General features: G+C 38.8%; 1 long non-coding RNA gene across 1 annotated transcript in view; it reads left to right on the top strand.

The window, feature by feature from the left end:
* LOC108491082 overlaps positions 1–16,442 on the top strand; it is a 109,675-nt gene extending 93,233 nt beyond the window's left edge. The window contains exon 3 of the long non-coding RNA XR_001872554.2: positions 15,864–16,442. This is a non-coding gene — a long non-coding RNA (uncharacterized LOC108491082). The remainder of the gene's footprint in view (positions 1–15,863) is intronic.
* Positions 16,443–23,308: the final 6,866 nt, after the last annotated feature.

The raw sequence follows: 23,308 nt of genomic DNA, 5'->3' as shown, positions 1-23,308 counted from the left end.
AAGTACCCTGCCCCTGTCACCTTTCCCATTTTATACTACCTTAGAGGCTTTCTGCTCTGGTTCCTTGATTACTTGCCTGCTTTTGTTGGTCTGGGGTTATGCTTATGAACCAGATCAAGAACATTACAATCTGATATATGAGAATTCATTTCTTTGTCCATACTGTATGCTTCTAGTATCTGCAAGAAATCACAGTCTGTGTCATTTTCTTCCTTAGGAATTGTATTATCTTTGGTTTGCTAAACATAAGACTGTCAGTTCTTGAGGGCTGAGATCTTCTGCTGTTGCTTTTAATAAGTGAATTTTCTGGGGCTGGAGAGATGGCTCAGCAGTTAAGAACACTGGTTGTTCTTGCAGAAGACCTGGGTTCAAATCCCAGCACCCACATGGCAGCTAACAACTGTCCATAACTCCAGTTCCAGGGGATCTGACAGCCTCTTCTGTCCTCCACGGGCATTGCACGACACAGGTGCACTTACCTACATGCAGGCGATACATGCATATACATAAAAAATAAAAATAATAAATAAAATATTTTTTAAAATAAGTGAATTTTCTGTTATCCATGATCTTGTCTCATGAAATGTTAAATTGAACTGTAAATATATTTTTATTAGAACTTAAATTTTATATAATATGTATAAAACGTTTCTAAACAGAAGCCTGTCTTTATCATCTTTGTTATTCTTATATTTTGCAGAAAATGTAGTGAGAAGTCAGCATGTGTAAAGACTGATTTATGCCTTTCTAGACATTTAAATCTGTGATTTACATTAGTTGACATGTTTGACATGTTTGTTCATTCACTGAATCTTCTCCCTGGCCATATTACCTACTCCTAAGTCAGGCTACATCTTTCCCTGATTTCCTTCCACATGAACTTGCTACCATTGCAAAGTTGATAGTTAGGAAACAAACATCTACAGCACCCCCATCTCTTCTGCATCTTCTTTCCTCCCTCCAGTCCATGTTTCTCTCCCTGTTGTCTATTTCTAATTTCATTATTTTTGTGCTCTTTCTATTTCCTTCTGCAGTTTCTTGAGACTTAGTTCTATTTTCTTTTTTTGTTGGATGTGACACCTCCCTGTGTTTACAAGATTGCATCTAACCTTCTGGGGGGCAGAGGCTGCTTCTTTCTGGCTCCATAGCCCAGGTTAGCTCAGTACTTCACACACAAAAGCAGATAATAAATGTATCTGACATACACATGTTTAGAATCTTTTAAAGTGTGAGACACATGTTAGATTCTGGTCTGCAAAGTTAAATAAGATATTGTCTTGGTTTCCACCAACCTAAATTCCAGTACAGAAATGAGAAGTAAATCAACAGTTGTATAAAGGAAGGTTAGAGCTGTTCTAGTGACCACAGAGGTTGAGATTCATGAAAAGCATTTGGAAAAGGTGGCACTTGCTGAGTTTTCTTACCCCTGAGGAGAATACCTACTTAAAACCTCTGCCTTTCAAGGCTCAGGGATCATTGCAGAAGATGAGGTAGAAAGATTGTAAGAGTCAGAGGGGGTAGTTAGCCACAAGGAAACAGAGTCTTCTAGACAGCTGGTCAGTTACTCATATGAACTCACAGCAACCATGGTAGCACGCACAAATTCTATGCAAGCTCAAAACAGACAAAATCCCAGCATAGGCATGGGGAAATGGGTAAGAAATCCTAACCCAACCTAAGGAATTTTTAGTAATTGAAATTTTAGTAACTGCTGGAAGCAGGGAGAGACAGTATCTTATAGGGATGGGACTCTTGGTGGTCCCCGTGGATGGACCCACACTGAAGGACATTTGGGGACATAAATCAGACTCTATAGGTCTTATTGAGTACATTAAATTGGACAGGGATCAGTGGGGGAAGGTATGGATAGGGGAGGGGATATAAATACCATCAAAGTATATTGTATGAAAATCGCAAAAATTCAAAAATGCATAAAAATTTAAAAGACAAATAGATATAATTGTTAATAGCAATAATGAGATGTGACCTTAAATCGTATTAGTGGATAATGATTTGAGAGGATGTGAGTAAGAAAAGCATTAGGAGGACAGACTCTGTAGGACTTGTAAATAATTGATAGTTGGATGATGGGGGTGGGGTGTCAAGTGCAAGTCCTACGTTTCTGTCTTGGATGACTAGGTGGTACCTACTCAGAGATGTAGGATTAATGAAAAAGAAGAAACATAAGAAAGCAAAGGGACAAAGATCACCCCTGGAATGGTTATCACTTCCTGATCATCACTCATCTGTGGTTGCTCTTCATCATACTCGGCTAGCAAGGACTCAGTCTTGTGTCCTGATAAAAACATGTGACTGTAGGCTGGAGAGAGGGCTCAGTAGTTAAGAGCACAGGCTGCTCTTGCTGAGGGCCTGGGTTCAATTCCCAGCACCCATATGGTGGCTAGCAACCATCTGTAGCTCCAGTTCCAGGGGAATCCAATGGCCTCTTCTGACCTCCATGGGCGTTTCATGACACGGGTGCACTTACATACATACAGGCAACACACTCATACATATAAAATAAAAATAATAAAACAAAATATTTTTGAAAACACGTGGCTGTATCTTTACACATTTCTCTCAATGGAGATGATATTTTTGGGGAGGAAAATGGAGATGAGGCATCTCAATCTTATTAAAAAAAGGGCATGGATTGTCAATGACGGTACTGACTTGTCAGTGACAGACTTTACCATGATGGACTGTATGTATTCAAACTATGAACCAAAATATACCTCTCCTTCCTAAAGTTGTTTTATGTCAGGTATTTGGTCACTGCAAGGAAAATGGTAAATAATACACCTGGTGATTAAGAACATTCTGTGTTTCCAAACTCTTCATGATCTCTTTGTGCAGAGCACAACCCATATATAGACAGGCTGGTAGAGATCCATAAGATTATATAATCTCTCTTTCCTATTGTTCTGCTATGGTTTCTCTCCTCCAAATATCTATGTGTTAAAACATTGGTGGTGCTTATGGGAGATGGGAGAACCTCTGGAAGGTAGAGCCTTGTAGGATATCCTTAGGTTGTTAGGGTCATGCTTTTGAAAAGGACTGTGGGACTTCAGCCCCCTTCCATTTCTCTTTGCTCCCTGGTTGATGAGGTGAACAATTTTTCATGCCCTCCTACCATGGCATGCCACCTTCTAGAGCCCAAAAGCAATGGGACCATTCAATCATGAATTCTGAACTTCAGAACAGTAAGCCAAAATAAGTATCTTACAACCTAATTATCTCAGGTATTTTATTGTAATGACTGGAAGATGGTTAACACAGGATCTTTGAGGGAAGGGGTTCAGAGAGTGTATTCTAGAATGCAATGGAGTAAGGGGCCACAGTTACAGTTTAATTGTTAATGGCCTAATAGGATGAGGTAAGGTTGTCTTGGCTTGGGAAGAAACAAATCTGAGAAAACAAGTGAGCAATTAATTTTATGATTGTATGTATTAAAGGTTCTTCTGATTTCCAAGAGGGCTTTAGTTTAAAACCAACATATTGCAGCAATTGTTCTAAATGGCACCTTACTTAAAATGAAGAATATCAAAGAAACCGTGGGAAAGTTTGAAGCAACTCCAGTTGCTGTGAACCGGAACACTTTAATCTCTTATTAAATGAATGTAGTGTGATAATAATATAATGATACCTTGCATTTAGATTGCATATTTATTTTCCCCCAAGACATTCCTAAAGCACTTTAATGTATTGTCATTTTCCCCCTCACTTCTGACTTTCCTCAAGTGGAGGGAAGAAGAATAGAAATAATTGAATCTTTAATAGCTAATGCCCCATTTTTTTTATTCAACTGCCTCCCCAATCCACCTGTATTATAGCTATGAAATAGTACTAAAAATGATTTTTACTTCCTGTGTCTTTGACAGCCTAAGGGAGAGACTGTCAGAATGAGAAATGAAATGATTTGTATGACTAGAACAATGAAGGGGTGTGGGGATAAGGATTCATTCTACTGGAGACTGAGAATTTCTGCAACAGTAATCTACCTTCTCCATCATCAAGAATTGATTCTGTTTTCCAAGTTCTTATAATCATTAAAGGACTATTCTTGTTGATATTTGGGTATCTTAGTAGTGTGCTCTGCATGGACCCTGCAAATTGCTTTATATATACATTATGTCTTAAAATGATTCTGTCTGGGATACTCCTTTCTTCTTCTTTCATGAACACTAACACTTTGACTTGAAGGGGCTGAATAAGAGGTCGAACGGGATATATCAAAAAGGCACTCTTGCTGGGATTTGAGTCCAAAAGCTATTGCATTCCAAAGATGGAACTTGTTTGCAACCACAATGCTTATGGAATCCTTTATGTGGGGCTCCATTATCTGCAGCTGCTTTGCTGACTCCACAGCTAAAACAATGGAATATGTGTGTGTCAGTGAGTCTGTGTGTGGGTGTGTGGAGGGGTGCTACTGAAATAGTCCTTTAGAGAACATCCTGCTAAATATGCTTAAAACAAAACAGCTTCACCAATAAAGCCTTAGATTTCTATCAAATATTCCATCTTCCCTCATTCTCCCCCCGCCCCAATGGAAATCGCTGGCTCCTCAAGAACTACTCAAGATTTGACATCTTTAAGGATGACATCAAAATATAAAGAAATAATAAACAATAAACATTGCACAACTGTGCTAATTCATGCCCCACAGGGACAGCAACAGGAAAAACCTAGAGTTTGCCAAATGGAAAAACAACTAAACTGGTACAGGCAGAAATGTTAATTCAGACTTCCAGATGATAAAAGACTTGTTACAAACAATGGGAATTGGAAAATAAAAGTTGTACTCAGCCAAATCCCTCAGATATATGTAAGCAACTAATTCCCACTGAGATAGATGGATGTGTCAGTTTCTTCAGTTTAATGAAGACAATTAGACTTTGCATGTTCACTCTGTGTCCTTTCATCATTGATAGTGATGAAGCAATTCTCAGAAAGTCAAATGCTTACTCTGTAATCAGGACAAGAAGCATGCTTCAAAAGGAAAACTTATAGTTCAGTTTGCTTTAGGTTTAATGTATCCTCCCTTTTTACCCCTTGGGAGGAACAGAAGCATGCACAGAATAGCTGACCCTGTTTTAGGATTCACACCAGCCATTATTAGTACATGTTTGTTCAATATTGTTATCTTAGAAGCAATCTTCCCTAAATTGCAACCTTCTCCATCTTATATTATTGAGAACAATGTACAATTAGCCACATTTCTTTACGGAAAACTTTTCTCCAAAGCAAACATGATAAACTTCAGTTGTATGGTACCCTTACAAATAATGCTTGATTGAGGCAGCTTAATTCATAATTTATTTATCAGCTTCAATGATCCCAGTTGTTTCTGCATATGTCAACATTCATTTGTTTTGTGAGTATATTGGGGTCAAAATCAGTGCCTCATTCATGGGGATATTTATCTATACCCGCAGATGCATCTGAGTCTGCATTTGATACTGCTTCCTGCTAATCCATAAGGAACAGTTTCCTCCCTAATTAAATTGCTTTTATATTCTTACTGGGAGATGTGTTAATTTGCATTGTTCTGAAGTAATTACTTTTGTTTATTTTTGTCTCTTTGACCAGATTTTAAACAATTGAGAGGAGAGAGAAAAAGGATTCTATCTTGTCTCCTTCCCATAGCCCATTAATCAATAACTTTTTAAATTTTGTACTCTGAGGAGGTAAGTTTTCAGTAAATAGCTGTTAGATGGTTTGACAGATTTGTGTGTATTTAAACAAACAGGGAAGTAGCATTAGAGGGAGAACCTAATTCTAAAAGATTAAATTACCAAACAGATGAAAATGAAAGGAGCAGCTGGAGTTTTTGAAGAATGCTGAGTGTCAATCAAAGGCTCCTGGCAATGCCAAGGATCAATGAACACTTCTATCAGGATTTAATAGCAGAAGAAGCACGCTTAGTCTTAGCACTGTTGAGTCCGTGGATGTTGTCCTGAGACCATCTCCTGTACACATTTCAATCTCTTATAGCTTCTGTTGCTTTCTCTGTGAACTCTTTACCCCTGTCTTTTCATCTGTCGTGCATTCATATTGCTTTCAGTGTGTCAAAGGCTGCTGTATTTGTAGGATGTGCTTTAGGGTAGAAGGTACTTCCCTTCAGTCCCATCTCAGAGATCTCTATGGTTTTGCCTTTCTCCTAGAATTGTGAAAAATGTAGTTTAATAACATTTTACAGGGCTTTTGAGATGGCTCAGCGCTGTACTGTTGAGAGGTGTACTTAGTGCAGTACGAAAGCATGTACTGTTCTTGAAGAGGACCCTAGTTTGGTTCCCAGCGCCCATATCAGACAGCTCACAATGACCTGTAACTCCAGCTTTAGGTGATTGGAATCCCTCTTCTGACCTCCTCAGGCACCCACACATGTACTACACCCAGACATCCATACATAATTAAAAATAAGATAAATCTTATAAAAGATAATGTTTTACAGATTGGAATGAATATACCACACATTTTCCATTTCTTGTTAGAGTAATCACTCTTTCTCCTACCTTCCTTCCTGCTCCAAAGTGACTTTGGGGCTGCTCCATTGGGAACCAGTAGAAAAGAAAATCTCTATAGCCAGCCTTTGCTGATTGATTATTTCATACTTGTGAAACAATTTTCTGTACCAATTATGTCTTTGCAGATGACAGAAACCATTTAGGCTAATGAGGATAATAATTAATTTTCATTATGAAGCAGATTGGTTAATGATGCTGAAGCCTAGATTTCATTATGGAACTAAAACACAAAACTTGCCCTCACTCCCTGAGCATAATTTTCAAGTTTGTTAAATCAGGGAGTAAATGCCACCATTACTTCTCTTACAGAGTCATTTGAGGTGGCATCAGAGTGAATGTGGAAGGGCTGTAGCAGAGACTGCTGTATTTCACTGAAATGAGAAGAGATTCTTAAAATGTTATCCCTGAACACCACCAGCAGCAGAACTGGGAACTTGCTAGAGATGAAAACTCTTGGGTCTCATCCTAGGCCTACTAAATCAGTTCTTAGAGGAGGCCCCAATTATCTCAGTTCACAAGGCTTCCAGGTATTTTTCATGCAAGTTAAAATTTGGGAACCACTTGTCTAGACAATAGAGCTGGTAGGAAGATTCTCCTCTTTTTTTCATGTTCCTTATGTAAGGTCTTAAAGAGCTATGGATCGTTCCATATTCAAAAAGATCTCAACTGAAAAACCACAAGAGCAGTTTCTGATAAGCTGTTTATCCAACATTTGGAATGATAGATAAATACACCGGAATTTAGAGATTCGGAACCTGGGGGTTAAGGGATTTCTCTAATTACCTATACACCCTTAGAGCAAGATTCAATGGCTCTACAATCCTAGTGAACTTTCAGGCAATTTTTAATGTGTTTTGTGACTTTTTAAGCAAACATTGACAGACAGCATTTTGTTTTGTTGTTGTTGTTGTTTATATCTGTGGTGCTGGATCAAACCCAGGGCCTTGTGTGTGCTATACAGGCAATCTACCACCAAGCTATTTGCCTAACTCTCACAGAACAGCGTTGTTCATCAAGACCTGTTCTAGATGATGGAATCTTCAGTAATGAGAATGGTAAAATTTGTGCTAATGTTCCTAGAATTCTGAGGTAAGCAGCAGAGACAAAACAAGTCTGTATTCCTGTGTGTTATCATGTAATCCGAAGGTAGATAAATGGAAGTTGTGAAGTGGATAGAACACAGCTGAAATATGAGGATCTACCATTTTATATAGTCCATTAGGGAAGCTCTCTTGGATGAGCAGATATTTAAACAGCACAAGCAGATATCTGGGTGGGAGGGTGTGAGAGCATTTTAGGCAGATAGAATGAAATGACATGAGATTCGTGGGTTGATAAACAGGAAAGTGGGAAATTTGGATAAAGTCACAGAACTTATCTAAATATACTTGGCTGGTACTACTCTATTATTCCTCTGATTAGTCTTCCAGAGAATACTTAGGCTTATTGGCAAGGCCTGTGTCTTCTGTGCACGCGGTAGCAAAGTCACTCTATGGTAACCCTGCCTGAGACTTGTGTTGGAACTGACCAGCTATGGTTGTTCTTTTGGGAATATGACTGACTTGATCACTTCATATGAAAATTACAGTTTTGTAATTTTTTGTGACTTTCAGAGGGAAGAAACAGAGCTTCCCCATTTTAGCTGTTGTCTTTGGTGACATCATTTTGCAACTGCCATTGATTAACTACTTGCCATGTTCCAAGCAATGAGCTAAGTAAATTATCTGCATTTCATCCCTTCAAAACTCATTAAAAATGTTTATCAAGAATATAAACATGAACTTAAGGCAGGCCTGGTGGCTGGCACAAGCCTATAATTCTAATTACTCTGGAGCTTGAGGCAAGAGAATTGGAAGTTCCAGGCCAACCTGAACTATAGGATGAGCTCAAGGTTAGTCCAAAAAAAGTTAGTGAGACTGTCTCAAACTAAAAATTAAAAAGGCAGCTGGGATTGTAGCTGAGTACTTATCTAGAGTACAGGATCGCCTGGGTTGTATCTCTAGTAGTTGGGGTAGGGATGGTTGGGGGGTAGAAAGTTAAGTCCCATGAGGGCAATGAATCAATCATATTTCTACACTTGGATTCTGTTGGAGTAATGCTTGCGTTGCAGTGTGTACATGGTGAAGATTTGTTCAACAAGGGATGCAAAACTGAAAACATGAAAACTTCTTTCCTGCAAGTTAGATTGCTACTAGGTGAGAAAAGTGGGATTTGAGTCTGATGACTAGCTTTCAGACTGTAATTGCTGAGATGCCTTGTGAATTGACCTTAACAGAATGAGGATGGGGAAAGATGGAAAGGTGAAGGCCGAACCTAAGAAAAACCGTGCCAAAGGACTGTCTCATCTGAAGCTACTGATGAAAGAGAAATAGTGGGATGGTGGATGAGTTCACACTGTCTACTCTGGGAAGCACTGTCTTTGAAAGGGCAAGCATGAAACTCATGAACTACGGTTCTGTCAGGCACTGAAAATTGCAGGTATGTGAGAATGGACCTCATGCTAGTTTTAATTAGTTCTACTTATTCCAGATCTCTTTTTAATTTTCTTGAAGGATACAGTCTAAACACAACATAATACTTTGTGTCTGGCCTCTCTCTTCTCTCTTTCCCCTCCCTCCTCCAGCCCCACTTCTGCTCTACCCTCTTCTCTTCTCTCTCACCCTTACTTTACTTTTCTTTTGAAATTTCCCATTCATTTCCCATTCCTTTTGATTTCTTCTCTCCATCTCTCACACTCTTATTCTTATATTTTATTTATTTATTTTTATACTTCCAAGGATGCAATTTCAACTTTAAATGTTTTCTGTGGCTTTTATAGACATAGGTGAAAACACATTAAATATGAGAAAACTAAGTCATTAAGTGACATTAAGCAACCTGTGATTCTGTGGTAGAGATGGAAAGAAACCCATATTTCCTGATGTTATGTACCTTATGCTTTATGGTTTTCCTCAGGTCCCAAAGCAAAACCTGGCTCAGCCCTGAGTATTGCTTTACCATCTACAATGATTAGTACTGCATTTATTAAAGTAAAGATGAAACGAAACATAGGCTTGTTTGGAAAGCTTTAGGAACAATATTTTAACATGTGTGTTTGAAATATCATAGTCACTTTTCATCCGTACTATGTGACTAAAAATGGATCCCCAATATACCAGAGTTTAAAAGCTTTTCATGAAGATAGGGTTACCTTTAGGACATGCCTTTGTGGAATTAGATGGGCTTGGGTTCCACTGCTGCTGTTCAAGACCCCAAGTGCCTGCCTACCCTTGAGCAAGTGTTCTTAGGATGATGCAGTTTTGCCTGTAGGTAGTACTAGCAATTTGTACAGTGCTTGTACACTTATCCTCATTGGAGTAGGCATGCATGCATTATTTTTTGGGGGGAAGAAACAAACTTTTCAGATTCTGTGGTCAATCAGGAGACTATCTAAACGTACATCTTTGGCTTCCTTGGTCTCCCTATCAGCACAATCTCCTGAATGGTTAGAATTCAGTGGCTTGGAGGGATTTGGTTTTAGGAAAAAGGAATAAAGAAGGAGCATCTGTCATGTCATACTTTTTCCTCAGAGTAGTTAAATTACTTCTGATCATATGATGGCTAGCTAGCACCAACTCATTTTCTGAATAACATGCTATCAGATCCATTGATAACTATTTCCAAAAGATGTTTTCATAATGAAGTTCACTGTTTCTTATGCCGTAAGCATTGTATGGTTTTAACAAGCCTGAACTTTTTATAAACAGATCTTATTGGAGTCAAAGTCCCTGCATAGTTTGGGAGAAAAAAAAAACTGTTAAATAAAGCTGGGATACCTAAAATGATGGATAGTTTCAGGTGTAAAATACTTTCTAAACGTTTGAATATGAAACATCTGGCTTGTCAAAGAACCTTGCTAATTTATAAGAAGGTGGTTGCAACTCTAACTCCAATTAAAGTGAATGGTCTCATTAATGCAAGAAGGGGTTAGCATCTTCTTTGGTGCCTAACATTCCCCAAATACCACCCCTCACAGGAGCCTCCCCCTTGTCTGGTCTGGAGGCTGCTAGGCAAGATGAGCTGATGACTCTGCTGGCATTTTTAGCTCTTGAAATTCAGGGGGTTAGCTGGAAGCAAGCCCTTGGCCATGATGACTGTCATACAAGTCTAGTTCAAGGACCAGGCATAGAACTCCAGGTGAGACAGGAATGCAGAGGCACTGGAGTTCCCACTAGACTTTGACATTTTGTCTTTTCTTCTTTATGAATTAGGGTTGAAAATTATCTAAGTGTTTATGAAAATTTCAAACTCTGTCCAGATGAGGATAGTCCTTTTCTTGTTTTCTTTGCTGGTAGGTGGGGAGGCAAACAAATCCTTATTTTTTATCTGGCATTAGCATTGTAGTTTATATTTAGAGACTGGAATCTTGGCAAGTCCATTTTTTTTTCTTGGTAACAAGATACTACCTTCAATTTTTTTTTGCTTATAAGGCTTCATGGCAGCTAGGTGGAACATACATCATTAGTTTACTGAATAATAAATATAACCCATGTCTTAAAAACTATTCTTTTACAAAGTATATTAAACCAGAGAAAAGCTTTCATGAAAACCCAGCTTTCTGCAGTAGAATCAACTAAATTGAAATGAGGCTTGTTTTGGTCAACTTTATTGAAACTCATTCAACTTTCCAAGAACTAAAATACAGCTTCTTGTCTTGGCTGCTTGGAATGGCTCACTGTCATCTGTTTCAGATGTTAAAGGATGTGATTTAATATTAGCAATAAGGCCCCTCGTCCTCATTTGGCAGGTGTTAATTATTTAAACACTACTCATTTTAACTTGCTTCCAATCACTCTTCTGAGTGATTTGCTTTACAGGTTTCATCATGTACATTTCTTGAAAGAAAAAGATATGAAAAAAATCCCCAGAAAATAAAAATAAAAAAAAAGTGAGAAGGAAGGCAGGTTGATGCCTTCCAATGGCACCAAGAAATCTATTGATAGGTGGGGCGAGGCAAGGCAGTATTTCATGCATTATGATCTTCATATCTCTGCTGATGGAATATAATATACAATACATCATTTTTATCTTTTTTTGTAATAAAAAGTTGCTCTAGGCACAAAGCCTCAGGTTCCTGCATGCTAATCATACTGGCTGCCTGGAGAATGTCTTTGCATTTCCTGCTCTGTCAATTAGAAATGAGCCCCAGACATCCAGAGTAATTGAAAATATAGGAGGGGCATGTCTCTCAAGGAAACGGCTTCTTCCCCGCTTTCTGGGCACCATCCTCGTCAGTTCTTACAGCTTTGCTCCCTCCAGCTAAACCCGCTTCTGTTTCTTGATGACTCTTGTTATAAACAGCCCTGGGCTTTCCTTTCCCCTCACTCAGATGCTTGTCAGAGTTGCTCCGCTGATGGGATGGCCCTGTGTGCGCTCACATGGAAAATCAGCTTTGTACCAGGCAGACATGCTGGTGTTACTAGTCTAAGTACTTGCTGTAAAACTTTTCCAAGAAGTCCAATGTCCAACACCTAAATTCAAGAAGCAGAGGGTAGGGAGCAGGGGCTTTCATAACCCCTCTGGGAGAGGAGAAACTGACATCAGATCTCTCTTTCTCTTTCTTTCTTTCTTTCTTTCTTTCTTTCTTTCTTTCTTTCTTTCTCTTTCTCTCTCTCTTTCTTTCTTTCTTTCTTTCTTTCTTTCTTTCTTTCTTTCTTTCTCTCTTTCTTCAGTTGTACATAGCAAAGTAATTTCATCTCAGTGTGAAATGGAAATGGTGGATGCTTGTTTAGATTGGGGCTGCTTGGTAATGATTTTAACACTCGTTGGACTCTCTTAGCCAAAGTATTCCAGGGACGAAGCCTGCAATGAGCACTTACCCTCCTAATTAAAGTTTCAGTCCCGAGGAACATGTTACCTGATATCCCCCTTCCCTTCTGTTTTTGGGGTTTCAGTCTTTGCTCTGTTTTTACCTTCACGATTGGTGGCCTTGCTCATCATCTTCCCAGAGCAATTACTCTTGTTTTGGCAGGAGTCAACAACACAGCAAATATGCTGATTCTCTTGCTTGAGACTCAGGCTCATGAAACTCATTCCTTCTTCATACTCCAAGATTGATAGAGTCACTTCATGTCCTTGAGTAGGTGGAATACGGAATTCATTAAGTGTTTTCATAAAAAAGGTGCTAAGAAACAAAAAGTCCTGCATATTCTAACATGACTCGCTTATCTAAGCTGTTGCTCAGCGAGCTGTTTCCTACCTAGTTGAGCTTACTTTCACTTTAGTGATATAGGGATGCCTGTGGGTGACGTGGTGGCAGAAGTGTGTGATAGGAATTGTGCTTTGTCATGAAAAGCACAATAGCCTTGCTTGTCATGCCTTCCCATGTGCTTATGATGAGCCTTTCAACATAACATGAATGCCTTCCTTGGAAATCGTCACAAGATTTTTCTGTGCTGGGGTTCATGGAGATGAGGAAAAAGACAAGAACCAAAGCCTTTGGAAAAACGTTAATTTCCAGTCTTTTAAGCAATCATTTATTCAACATATGTTAACTGAAGGCACCCTCTGCGTTACACTGGACCCTACTTGCTGAAGTGAGATATTTCACAATCTACTGAATTAGACAAACATTTGATCAAAGAATTGTTTTGAGTGTGCCACATGAGACATACGTGGTTTTCTAGAAACTTATGTTTTTTTTTCAGAAAAGAAAGCAGCTCAGTATCTGGGGTGGTTAGGAAGGCTTCTTGGAGGAGTCATGTATTGAAATAATGATAGATGTTCATGGTATAGAAATGGTGACAGATTGTGGCAATGCTGTCCTTATTCTAGGTATTCTAAGGAGAGGGGAAGGAACTGATACAAATATAGACAGTGCTCAGTGTTTGGAACAGTGCTAAGATGTGCCCAAACTGTACAGGGTCATGCAGACTTGAAAACCATGTGTGATCTGCTAGAAGAAGTGTTGCAAGAAAGAGCCTTAGAATTGAGCATCAGAAAATAACACTAATGGATAGAGTGGTGAATGTATTCAAAGGAAGGGAGGAAGAGAATGTGGATGAGAGAATGTTGAAGAGGCTTAAAGCAGGTAAAGAGAGTGTTGTACATAATCTAAGGTTCTGCATTGGAAGTTCCATCTAAAACTGAGAAGTGTCCAAGATTTTGCAAGCTAACAGGCCAGTTTGCCCTATTTGTATACAAATACTGACAGAAGTTATAAGAGGTTTGGGCTTCAGACACAGATGTTTATTACATTCAAAACAGCCACCAGAAAATGACTTATACCAGTTCTCCATGCTCAATAGGGGTAAGTGACTTCACGAAGGCTTCTTGGTATACCATATTATCTTCTCTGAAAGGAGAGAGAGAGAGAGAGAGATCACTCATCATCTTAGAATTTAAGACAATCTCCTTTAAGAGGCAGGAGACAGGTGAATTCATCTCCAGGTTTATTCTAGGGAGATAAACTAATAATACTGGGGCAGTACACCTCTAAAACACCTCTAAATCTCTAAGGATTACATGTATTATCTCTGCTTTTACCATTTAAACATTTATTAGGGCCATTGTGTGGGGACATGAAAGGTCCATATAATATTGTTTTCTGTCATGAAAGTAGAGGAGGGATTAAAGCTAAATAACTGAAATTTGCAAAAGATATCTGCAGAAGGAGGGTGGAGAAACGTGAGCTGGTTAGATGGGAAGTTGGGGAATGAAGTCTCGATCATGTATGATTCAGGTTTTGGAGTTTATAGATGTGTTCATAATAGATGGATGTGAGGAGAAGTGTCTTCTCTTCCTATTTTTGAGGGTGATGGTAGGAATTGGGTCCAGATTGAGGCACAAGTTAAAGGTTTATTTGCATAAAACTAACTCTACCTGAAGATACTATGCAATTCTTTAGGTGATCACCTTTTTCTGGTTCATATTACACAAAATAACACAGAGGCCAAGGAGTCAAAGTTCCACATGGAAAACGGACTAAGATCCTGTTTCTTAATGGGTCCTGTTTCTGTGGGGTCCTGACGGATGGGAAGAAGATGTCTGTTCATTTATCTCTTGTTTTAGGAACTGACCTTCAAAAAGAACTTGAACTTACATAGAGTAGAGCTCTTGAACTGTCTTACTGCCCAGTCCTAGAAGGCTTCCTAAGAGTGGCTTTCCTCTTTGTAGTGGAGAGACTGGAAATCTGAGGTTACATTGTTCATATCTACGAAGGAGATACAGTAAGGTGTGCTAGGAAGAGCTTGTGTCAGAGGCGGGAAGATCACAGACATGGTGTAGTTGCATAGTTAACCAGCTATGGAGGTCTGAGGCATGGTTAGGTGGAGTTCTCCTGATCTTTGTTCATCTTTATTGTGTGGGGGGGGGAGGGAAGAAAACTATCTGTTCTGTAGTGTTTTGATGATTAAGTCATAAGCATTTCATAGACTGTGAAAATTGAATACTTATGAATTTTTGTTACTAAGAGTACTACTGCTTTTGTATTGGAATCTGAATTCTGGAACATTCCATGAAAGTGTTCAATATAAAAGAGAATGAGGCTGATTTTCCCCTCTTCTTGCTGTATAAGGGAAACCCTTTTCTTTTCTTTTTTTTTTTGCAAGAGGAACTCTAACACTATGTTTCTTGGAAGCTTGTGAAATGGATAAATTATGACTTTTTTGTGTCAAAGTAGATAGTAACTCCTTGCACGTGCCTTCTATTGTATATAGAGAATTCGAGAGTGCTTGTGCTTGAACCGATATAAGGCAAACAGAAATAGTACTTTAAATAAGTAAAGAAGTTTCTTATCCTGTACCTCCCAGGTTTAAAGTGAGTACTTTTGGGGGGTGGCATATTATCTTCTTTTTTTTCCTGGTTCAGATTTACTTTTAAGAGGGAACTTTCTTTTTCTTTGGCATCTATGGTATTTAAAATACCATTTTATTACCCATGGTGTCAAATGACTGTATATTTTCCAATGTGCAAAAGGTCCTCTTGTCTGGATTGTTATTAAAATGTCAATTATGATTGCATCACTTGAAAAGCTGGATATTTAATCTGAGAAAATAAACTAAATATGTACCCCCCTCCTGCATAATAAGGTTTTGGGTTCTAACATCCTTACTCATTTATAACTGCTGAGTGCTGAACATGAGATTCTATTCTACTCGATTCTAATATAATAAATCAAATCCCCATTACAACCTGTCTTCACAATTTCATATGCTTTTCCTCTTTAGTCATTTTAACATTATAAGCCCCTTTTTATCTTTAATTATTACTTTTTAATATACTAATTGCATAGACAAGCATTGGGTGAGTTTTTAACTTTGGTCCTACTTGAACTCCTGAACCTACATTTTATTTTAGGTCCGAACAAAGTGCGGCTTTGCCTTCTAAGTACAAGAGATGCATTCTGCTGTCTGTTAGCTGCATTCTGCTGTCCTGTGATCCCAAGAAGCGAGGGGAAGCTTGATGAGAGGAGAAGAAATGTTTCTCAGCGAAGGACAGAACTACAAAATGTTTGTGTTGCAGAGAATTGAAGTGATCATTCAACCTAGAGTGACACAGAAATCAATCTGCTCTGCCAGGAGCTGGACACGAAAGGTCTCCTAAGGAGAAGGTTGACTGCCTCCACTCCCCAGGTTGCCTTCTCCTACATGAGGCTACAGAAAGAGTTCCAACAAGGGGAGACCCAAGTGGCTGGAGAAACAGTGACTTAGGGAGGAGGTGTTAATGGAATTTAGGTCAGATTTCATTTCATGGAAAAGAGATCAGTCAATGTTATGAACTACTAAATGTGACTAGATTGCTTAAGAGCTAGTGAAGATTTACAAACTCCTTGGGTTATTTCCTCTGAATTGCAGTCAATTTTCATACAGTTCTTATAGTGCCTGGCATGCTGGGTTGAATAATGGATTGGATAGGGGCTTTTGAACTTTTCCATTTCACACCTGTTGAAAGTTTATAAATTGCAACTCTTTGCAAAATAAAGTATTTTCCAAAAAATTTAGATATTGCCCTGTCTTGAATATTACAAACAAATTCTTTGTGTTTGGGACCTAAAATAGCAACTTGGCTAGTTGCTGGGGTTGTGAGAATAATCACAGGAGTTTGGAACACCTGGAATCCTCATCAGGTCTTAGGAAACACTGCCACCATTGTCCACTGGTGGTGTGAGCTAATTGTAGAGTTACTGTGCAATAACCTTTTATTTGGATCTAATAAAATCATAACCCCAATGGAAAGTATGGTGCTTATGCACTGGACTTTTGCACATACTCAGTTGTTTCTGCACTAAAAGGAAGAGAAATATTCTCTTCTAACAGAAGAAAATTTATCTATTTATACTTAATGGTTATAGCTACAGTATTTCTTAAGTAAGCCTATTCTTGTGTGTGTGTGTGTGTGTGTGTGTGTGTGTGTGTGTGTGTTCATCTTCATATTTGTGCTGCTGGAGGTATGTAGATATGTAGTCCTATAATGAATAAATGGAGCTTGAGGGGTCCCTACTGCCCAGAATATGGTGGAAGGTTGTGCATAGGGAATGTATTTGACTCTAGTAAGAACAGTTTTTCCACATCTGATTTCAACCAAACAGGAGAAAGGCAGTGTGGATGGATTTCTCTAAATGGCAGGAGCTACAGACTTATCTTTTAACACTATACTGGATTGATTGGTTATTAAGATGTCCTCAGATGTTTTCCAAAAAGAGACACTCTACTGACAAGAAGAGTTAGTACTTAAATCTTTGTAGGGAAATAAGACATAGAGATGGAAATAAAATTGTTTACAGTATTTTTCAGAAAATTTCTACCTATTGATATTGCTTAGTTCTAGTAAGTAGCATTGATTTTGAGGCAGGGCAAGCCTCTCTTACTTGATAGAGCTGTCCTGGACCCTTGCTGGGCTCTGTTCTGCAACTCACTTGCCACTGAATCTCCTCATCTGTTTTTTTGTTCATTATTTAATTTTTTTTTGTCACAGTTTGACTTTGTAAGATGCTGACAAACTCTTTGAGGAGATGTCTCTTACGTGTCTTGCTATAGTGGCTTATAGATGTCTCAGAAATACATCTTTTGATTTGATTTGTTATAGATAACTTTAGTAGAGTTAAATAAGTAATTTCGCTCCCTTCCCCAGCAATAAACAGCTATTAGCTTGCTACTCTAAGGTTGCCTAAGGCCAGGTTTTCAGACTAAAGGTGAGTGTGAGCCATCTATCAAAATACAGAATTATTTAACAAAATAAACATTTTAGTGTACTTTTGGCCTTGAGGAAATTTTTTTTATCTATATGGCCTAAATTCTTCAAATAACGACTTATTCCTTGTTCTTATAGTCCTAGTTATCAGGAAAATCCAAGTCTAATCTAAAAAGGCATAAAATGCACTCTAAATATGGTCTAATGATGAGTAAAACACAGGATAATTTTGAGAGTGTCTCTTAGAAAAATGTCAATAAACATTCCAACATGAGACCCAGGGCTCCAGGGACTTTTATGTTGGGGAGGAGGCATGTACTCTGCTCTGCGAATGATTAAGATTACAGGTTTCTGAAAGCATCACCTTCTGTGTGCAAAAATGTTTCTGCTTGCAAGGCCCGTGGCAGCAAGTGGAGGAGATGCTGCTGTGGAGCGTGCCTCTTGACCCCAGCAAGCTTCAAGAGTTCTTAATCAGTTGATTCCATGTTTTTAGGCTAATTCTATTTCCTATTCTGAAGACTGAAGGAAAAACACCCGCGCTTAAAAAAAAAAAAAGCAGCTTAGAATTCTTGCTTTTATCTTAGAGAATGTGATTAATGGCTATTTTGGAAGCACTCTTAAATTTGGAGATGTTCTCCCCCTGAACCCCCCCTGCCACTATTTTTATTTATGAACCCTGAAGCCGCACCCCATCTGCCTTCTCCCCTTTCTTCCAGATCCTTCTCTGTTGCTATTTCAGACTCTCAGGCAGGTCTTTCCTCCTCCTTCTGCTTGCCACAAACTCGAGGAGCTGGTGAGCTCTGTAGCTTTGTGTGTTGTGTCAGGGGAAGAGACCCAGGCCTCTTTATTGTGGGAGCACCCGTTGATCAATCCCTCTCACTCTTTTCTAACCATCAGCCATTCCCCCAAATCTCTTGGCACTCCTTTCCTTGAAACCAGAGCTCAAGGAGGTCCGGCAGCCTCTCTTGCTTTGCCAAGCATCACTCAGCTTCAGCTGAAGTCATGTTTACATATATGATCTTTCCATGCCATTTAAAATATGTAATGGATACTGTGAAAACAATAGGCATATTCAAACTCCAGCACTGTGCACAAATGAGAGAAATATTCCAATACTCATATCAGGGCCTAATAGGTATAATTTTGCTCATGATCGAGTAATGCACAGCAGCTTTCCCCTGACTGCTGGCTAAAACAAAGAAGTGGTTGTCAACCTTTGCGGAATCAGATGTTAATGATATTTCGTGTCTTTGTTGAGTCTGTGGAAAGCAGCTACTGCACCTAGAAGGGAAATGACTTCCATACCAACCGCTGTCAGCCAAAGTCGTTGGGACTGGGAAAGCTGGACCCAGTCCATATTTACATTTCAGAAAGAGGTGTGAAAGAAGATTTCAAGACAGCATTGACTGAGCTGCCTCCCATTTTCCTTCCCTATGCTCAGCCTTATCAATGCTATGAAGGGATCTTATTCTTCTCAATATATAGAAGGGGAAAATGTAACATAAACAAAGGGCCAATGTGTTTTGGCAAAGGAGGGAAGTGTTTTCTGTGTTTTGTGTATTTTTGGGAAACCTCTGAAATTCTGAAGTCATATGTCTTCCAAAGCTGGAGGAGAGTTTCTTCAAGCATCACGGATACTTGGTCGCTCCAAGAGTTATTAACTTCATTGCATCTTCAGTGAGGGGCTGTGAAGTTTTTTTCTGAGTTTCTCATAAGAAGCTCAGTCCTGAAATAATTTACTTTTCCCTTTTCAAGTTCTTCATTAATTATTTTTCATTGTTTTAAGAAAATATTTTGTGGAGCTGGAGAGATGGTTCAACAGTTAAGAACACTTGCTGTTTTTCCACAGAACCAAGGTTCAATTCCCTGAACAGACATGGTGGCTAACAACCATCTGGAATTCCAGTTCCAGAGGATCTGGCACCCTCTTCTGGCCTCCGTGGGCATTGCACACATGTGGTGCACTTACATTCATGCAGGCAAAAATACATAAAAGGAAAATAATAAATAAAGTATTCAAAAAGAAAGAAAATGTCTTGTTTCCAATTGCAAGTTCACAAAGGAGGACCCCTCAGGATTGGGTTCCCATCTCTAAGGGTAAGGTTCATATCTTTCATAGCAGAACTCAAGCTCCACTAAGCATTTAAAAATTAGCCAACCTTGGTGGCAGACACCTTTAATCTCAGCAGGCAGATCTCTCTGAGATCCAGGCCAGCTTGATCTATGTAGTGACTTCCAGGCCAGGTGGGGCTACACAAAAATTAGAAACTAGAAACTTGCTAAAAAAAATTAGAAACTAGAAAACAAAGCATTTTTTTACGAATCGCTTTTTGTCTACCATGCCAATATTAAAATCTGACTTTCACAATGATGGGGAAACATCTTTAACCAGAGGTCTTCCTGCAGCTTGCCAAATTCAAATCAGGGGATATTTCCCCTGTCATATGTGTCCACTTAAGAAGACTATGTGAGTTTGTCTTTGTCACTGTGAAAATTGTATCACATAAATTAAATCCTGAACAACATGTTTGACAATATGAAACCTTTTATGTGCCATCTTAGTTTGTTTTTCATTGCTGTGACAAAATACTCTGACTGATACCAACTTGGGGAAGAAAGGGTTTATTCAGCTTACATCTCCCAGGTCACAGTTCATCAGGGAGCCCAAGGTAGGAACTCAGAGCAGGAACCTGGAGGCAGGAGGTGGAACACAGGCCATGGAAGAATGCTGTTTACTGGCTTTCTCCCCTGGCCCCTGCTCAGCACGTTTTCTTATGCAACACAGGCCCACCTGCCCAGGGGTGGCACCACCCACAGTGGGCTGGGCCCTCCCACATCACTCATCAAGAAGATGCCCCTCAGACATGGCCACAGGCCAGTCCAATAGAGGCAATTCCCTGATTGAGGCTCCCTCAACTTAGGTGTGTCAAGTTGACACTAAAGCTATCCAGCACATGTCGATATATGTACTCATGTTAGAGTTTTATGTAAGATCTAAAGTACTTTATAGACATGATTGTATTGCTCATTGTGTTGAGTAAGACACTTTTCAGATTAGGTGAATTAATAGGATTTTGGTATAGCCAAAGTCATCTTTGTTATTTGAAAGTCTGTTTCTCATTGTAAAAGCCTAGTGCTCTATCCCTCGAAGCAAGGTTGATGAATGAGAAGGCAGCCCTTGAAGGCTCATAGAAATGCAGAAACTTGGGCTCTGATATGAAGTCCTGAATCAAATACTTCTTTTCCTGGTCTCTCCACTATACTCGAAAAGGAAGGACCATGCTGGTAGACACTAAAGTAAATGTGCAAGTCATTTTCATGTTACACAGCTTTGGACATATGTATACTTTTTTTTCATGGTCAGGAGGGAATTATGTAATACTAATATACTTACTGTTGTAATGTAGTTCCTCCCCAAATTCTCTTTACTTTTTAAGAGTATGCTTTTGGCATAATCTGATATACTATTTCTATTTATTATTTAATTTTTTGAGGCAATGCCTTGTTATATAGTTCAAGTTGACTTAGAACTTACTAATTAGCCCAATCTGGCCTCAAACTCACAATCCTCTACTTTGGCCTCCTTAATGCTAGGATTATAGGCATGTACCACCACACTCACCTTCATAATTTATCAATTTATTAATTATCAAAGGTGACTATCAGGAAGATTATACACTTTGTAAAGTGTTATCTATCTCAACATTTTAAGAGAAATACTGAAATATCTGAAATTCTGAAATAATAAAGCATATTAATGGGCAATATTTATATTTCCATATATGCTAGATGGTTCCAAGCACTTTATATTAAGCAACCATTAAATCTTTCTTACAATGCTGTGAGGAATCTTATTGTTTTTACATCCAGACAAAGAAGCTAAGGAATAGAGAGGCAGAGACTTACCCCTGTTCATATGGACAGAAAGAGAGAAGCTGGGCATATTCTGACTGCCCTTTAGATGGTGACTATGTAGTGACTTTGAGCTGAGATGGGCTTTTAGATATCTGTATACTTTCTTGTTTCATATATAAAGAAAGTAAGATCCAGAAAAGCTGCAAGCCTTGCTAATATTGCAGATAAATTAGTGGCAATTGATAATGTACTTTACATAGTTAGGTCTTTTAAAAAATATTTTATTTATTATTTTTATATTGTGTATGAGTGTATTGCCTGCATGTAGGTAAGTGCACCTATGTCGTGTAATGCCCATGGAGGACAGAAGAGGCTGTCAGATCCCCTGGGACTGGATACAGACAGTTGTTAGATGTCATGTGGTTGCTGTGATATGAACCTGGGTCTTCTGCAAGAACAACCAGTGCTCTTAACTGCTGAGCCATCTCTCTAGCCCACATAGTCAGGTCTTAAAACCTGCCTGGGAAAAGGGAGGTACCCTGATATCATACCAATGACAGCTCTATTTCATCTCAAAGAACTATGATGGTATATATTTAGTAGTAATGCCCATAAACTGGACTTTCGTTGTGCATGCCTTTTTAAAGCCTCTTCTCAGCCTTGTCTGACTCTGATTGTGTCTTGTTGTGCTAATCACTTTTATTTGTGTTATTTATTGAAGAGTCTGTTTCTCACCAAGATGGGAGAGCTGTGCTCCTCTTTCATTCTTCCCTATGACTGTGATAATTAAGATGGAATCTGTCATAAAAAGAACTTTTAGGAAGATATCATGTGTGCACACGGGTACTCGTCACTGCTGCTGCAGGCATGCAGTTCAGATGAGGTATGAGGCCAAGGTGGTTTAAGCAGGAATGGAAGATGTGACATCCAAAGTCAGTATGTGGAGATGAGGGCTATCTTTGGTGAGGCATTCGTCGTGTTGGTGATTACGTGGAAGTGCATAGCTCAGTGTTTAGGTCAGCTTATTTCTTTCATATGTCTTTTTCTTGTACTTATTTTTCCTTCAGTTATAAATTCTCAAAGGCAGAAATGTCCTTTCTTTACTAATTTTTACAGAATCTGGGAATAATCATGAAACTGTATATCAGCACCTTCAGTGATATAATACAGGGGGAACATCCTTAATCTGAAGACTTGGAACCCCAAAGGCTGTGAAATATGAAACATTTTGTGCACTAACATGATGCTACAAACTGGAAAATTACATACCTGACTTCATGAGTCAGACTGCAGTCAAATTGCAGGTGCACTAACAAGAGTGATGACATGATCATCACAACATGTACATGAGGGGCACCTGAGACAAGGAATTTTGAGTTAGACCTGAGACTCATTCTCAGGATCGCTTATTATATATACAAAAAAGTTTAAAAATTCATATTTTAAAACACTTCTGGTCCTAAGCATTGTGGATAAGGGATATTAAATCTATACTGTCTTTGTCTAGAAATGTTCTTTAAGCATAATTTTATTTAACCAGATAAGTGGAGTAAGTTCTAGGTGAACCACAGAGACTAGGAGACTAGATGTATTGACTAGTCCATGATTTGGGGGTTTTGTTTTTTAGATTTTTTTAAAAAATTATTTATTGTTTTTATTTTATGTGTATGTATGTATTGCCTGCATGTAGGTAAGTACACCCATGTTGTGAAATGCCTGTGGAGGTCAGAAGAGGCTGTCAGATCCCCTGGGACTGG

This window comes from Nannospalax galili, unplaced genomic scaffold (genome assembly GCF_000622305.1).
Source record: "Nannospalax galili isolate Female #2095 unplaced genomic scaffold, S.galili_v1.0 scaffold17, whole genome shotgun sequence".
In the NCBI taxonomy this organism is placed as follows: domain Eukaryota; kingdom Metazoa; phylum Chordata; class Mammalia; order Rodentia; family Spalacidae; genus Nannospalax; species Nannospalax galili.
This window is presented reverse-complemented; position numbering and strand designations above follow the sequence as displayed.